The following is a 4,538-nucleotide window of genomic DNA, read 5'->3' on the forward strand; positions in this document are numbered from 1 at the left end:
TATTTATTAAAATTGTTAGACATTATCTAATAGACATTAACTATTTATTATAAATATATATAAATTATTTTTTTATCATGTTTAAAATTTTTTTAATTTATTTATATTTTATGATCATATTTTCTTTTTTATTACATATTTAATTTAATATTAGATTTTTATATTAAATCAATTTTAATAATTAATTTTTTTTATAATAAACAGATTTTCGAAAAATTTCGATTTTAGGGGATTTTGATGAGAAATTTTATAATTAATGTAAATAATATTTCAATTTTTGCGCGATTTAAGTAAATAACAAAACAACTGTATCGTTCCAGCCAATTAGAGAGCAGCTAGTAAAACCTGTTGCGCTCGGCGTTATTTTTCTGTCAAAAATCATCGTGATGAAATATGTCACCGATTTAACGTGCGTGATTTCAAATAATACACAATAAATAATTCTATTCATATTATTCATATTTACATGTTACTGAATTTACATATTAATTTTAACTTCATTTATTAATAATTTATAAATCATTATAAGAATGAAATTAATTAATATTTTAAATTTCTTTGCATTTTTTTCTTCAATTTTCTATTCGATTGTTGAGGTTACCTGTAATTTATGTTTTTTTGAACCAGAATTTTAATTTATTTGTTGCTTTATTTTAATAATTTTAATAATTTCAAATTTATATATATTGTTTTGTATGATTTTATCATACATTACGACGATTTGTAATTAATGATTTTATATGATATATTAAGTAATATATAATTTCTTTTCATAAAAGCAGAAGTATTTAAAATAAGTTTCCATTGTCTTTTTTTCATTTATATTAAAATAAATATGTATATGTACATATATAATTAATTTATTATAATTTTATTTTATAAAATTAAGTTATTTTAATATCTATAATAAATTTCTTTTTCTAAATATTAATACTTAAATATAAATATTTTCTATATTTTTATTAATCATATATATTTATCTCTTCTGTTATGTTTATATTTATATTTAAAACATTTTTCATATTTAATACAGTTTTTTTAAAAAATTGAAACATTGTGTTTATTATATTTCAATTATTATTTCAATTAGTTATATTTCAATTTGTTATCGAATTATTGTTTATTTTAATTTGTTGTAAACTATTGATTTTCTTTATAATTTAATAATTTGTGATTAATAAAATGTGAATAATTTAATAAATTATGTAATCGAAATCGTGGTACGAGTTGCATTGTTTTTAATTGTAATATTTCATTTTTAAAAACGTTCGTTTTTTCTTGTGATGTTTGCTGGTGCATTTATTTCCATATTTATTCTTTATTATTATTCAACTCAATACATGTTTCTTATTATAATTGGAAATTATCTGGTAACTAAATTGTTCTTTTCTCTTCATTCATCTGTATAATGATTAAATTTACAGATATCTATTATTATTTTTAAATATTATTTTATTCTTATATAATCAAATAATTCTATACATTTTATTGAAAATTCATTTGAAAATCTTTCTTTTTTTTTTGTGTAAATTATTAGTTGACAGATTGAATGTCGGATAAAAACAATAAGACGGGAAAAATTTCAATATGGATATTGTAACGATTTGGCGATAAGCGATAAAGTTTCTTTTTTATTTTTTAATAATCTTGTTTTTAGGAAAAATATCATATTTAATATTTTATTTTTTGTTAAAGATATTGACAATCTTTATGAAAATTTCCTTCGGATTTTAACATTGAAGAATATTTATGACCGGTCTGTACTTGCTTCGTAATAATATATTTTTTAATATTTTTAAAATTTCAATTCGATTATAATAATTTTTCATGAAATTAGAGTCAGTGATTGTTTGCTTATAATTTAACTATAAATCAAGTTTATAGCTTTTTTTTAATTTTTTTATACAAATATTCGTTTTTGCTGTGTATTCAAGTCAATACTTCTCTCAAAAGAATATGCCAATCATCCATCACGCGAGGAGGTAATCTTTGTACATTTTTTACCAACTTGCAGATCTTTTCTTATTTTAATTTTTTTCATATAATTTATACCGTATTTTAAATTATCATATACATTTTCTTATAGATATTTTTTTTTTTTATATTGACTTCGCAATGACATCCCATGGTAGCATGATTACAATACAATATCTTCGCATCAATGGTAAAATTTAAATTTGAAAAATCGAGGGCGAAGCTGAAACGAATGGACAGTGCCATTCGTTTCTGGCTTTGCTCATCTATTTTTCGAATTCCGTGGTCGCAGTCCCGAAGTTTTCGATTTCGAAACGAACTTGCGAAACGAAATTTTGCACATGTACAGATATCTGTCATTACGATCCTTGATGTATGTACATGTGCAATGTACGTTTAGCTTCCGTTATTTAGTTTTTTCTTTATTATTTTTTTTTATCCATTAATATCCATTAATAAGTATTTTAAGTTTTAACAAGTGCAAAGTCCAAAGAAAAACGAAGAAATCCATCAAAATGTCACGAAAAGTGCTGCTTCTCATTTTTTTGAATCTTGTTCGAATCCAAAGAATAGGAAGTCATTATTATTACTTTGTCATTATGCTCGTTTTAGTAATACGTATTAATTATTGTTTGGTCGATTGCATATCAAATTATCGAATCTAATCATCTTGAGCATTATAATTTTGTATTAATGTTGAGATAAGTAAATTACAAGTTAAATTAGTGTTGCATTTAAAAATATCTTTTGTTTTGAATTAATATTACGATAAAACGATGATCGCGTTTGCTATAGTATTGCATTATTAAAAATATTGCGATTACCTTTAATTATTTTGATTCTTGAATTATTATATTTTTTTTTAATTTGTATTAAATTCATTTTACGAATTAAATGTTACATTGATACATGATCACGTTCTTAAAGTAGTATTGTTTAGTTAAAGTTTTTACAAATTGTCCAAATTTCTTGAACCATTAAATAAATTCTTCCCTCTGAATCACCTATTGCAAAAATGTTGCAGAAAAGTGATTGTATGACGGTGCCTTTGATATGGTTGCGATCTTCTGTTGTTAATGTTTTAATAAAATATAAGTGTATAAATTAGTTTATTAGAATTTCTAAATAGTTATAGTAAATAGTTAAAATATTTTGTGAACGACGTATTTTTTTCGCGAATCTTCTATCTTTTTTTTTTACTCAAATCAAGAATTGCATTTAATAACGAAGCACTTTGTGATTTCTTTTTTTTTTTTAAATTTAATGTATTAATGTTACAAAAGAAGAAAGATATTTATTCGAATTCATGTTATAGTATAGAAAAATAATAATATATTATTTTTCGAGTAACTTTACCTATTTGTCTTTTTTTTTTTTAGTTTTTTATCTCCCATTATTTAGTCACTGATATCTATGATAATAGAAATAATAATAATTATTTATATGTTGGCAATATTATAATTATTTTACAAATGATAGATTCTTTTATCGATAAAATCACGTTCCATGTTATCATGCGTCGATATTATTGTTATAGTAAAAATTGACTTTAACGTCATCTACCATATCAAAGCCATACTGCCATCTGGTGACAATTTTTCGCAAAAACAATAGCATGGGCGAGAGAATCCCCACTCTGAGTGGGGCAGTCTCCAAAGCGCGGGCTAAGGTTCAAGTTGCATTTTAGATGCGAACGAATGCACGTCGTTTTCGGTTAGTGGTCATGAACTAAGTTTCGTGAAATTTGACAACTTCTGCGAAGGGAAACAGAGTCGAGTGATTGTAATATTTCGTTGTGAACTCTACGATCCATAAAGTTGGGTAAGTCTCACAGTGACATTTCTTCATACGAGTGATCGTTTTTTTTTGACGGATAAAAATATTAACCGTTTCATCGATTCTTATCGCAAACATTCTCGCCTCTCGATGATTCTACACGCGTGTTGCATAATAACATCATTATGTTTTTTTGTGATATTTATCGAACGAAATTATTATATTTAGCGCGTTAAATTGCACGTGGAATTGAAATACGGAGGCGAAACACATCCGGCATTACGTGATTGCTTGAAAGCCGGACAAATCATATGTAATTCGAATTAATGTCAACGGAAGTCGTTGAATGTACGTCGAGTGTATTCGGTTTGTTGCCGTAGTGCGTATCACATGTGATAGTCGATTCAATGTCGTACAATGTTTTTTCATAAGTTTCGATCGATATTGATCGATAGCTGTTTTAAATGGAAAAGTTGAAGATATACGGATTAATCGTGAAACATCGAACAGAGACTATTCGTGAGGTCTATTATATCGTCAATGATCCAGTGATTCGATATTTCGAAAAAAGCTTATCGATATATGAAATGATAAATTGGCGCGTTCTGTGGAAAAGTCACGTAGTTGGCTCGCAGCTTACGCTTCGATCGCTCGTTAAAAAAGGATTAATCCGAATGATTATCCTTATCAAACGATCGGGATGCGAAAAGTATTACGCGGCCGAGAAGTTCTCATTTGTCTCGCCAAATTATTTCAGCGGTAAAGATTTATTTGGTAAAAAAAAAAAA

At 25.3% G+C, this 4,538-nt stretch overlaps 1 protein-coding gene across 1 annotated transcript in view; it reads left to right on the plus strand.

Moving 5' to 3' along the window:
• Positions 1-3,589: 3,589 nt before the first annotated feature.
• Positions 3,590-4,538, plus strand: part of LOC102675753 (connectin-like) — a 179,889-nt gene continuing 178,940 nt past the window's right edge. The window contains exon 1 of the mRNA XM_006608532.2: positions 3,590-3,795. The gene's annotated coding sequence lies outside the window, so the exon portion shown is untranslated. The remainder of the gene's footprint in view (positions 3,796-4,538) is intronic.

The sequence above is a fragment of the Apis dorsata genome, unplaced genomic scaffold (assembly GCF_000469605.1).
Source record: "Apis dorsata unplaced genomic scaffold, Apis dorsata 1.3 scaffold_39, whole genome shotgun sequence".
Taxonomy (NCBI): Eukaryota; Metazoa; Arthropoda; class Insecta; order Hymenoptera; family Apidae; genus Apis; species Apis dorsata.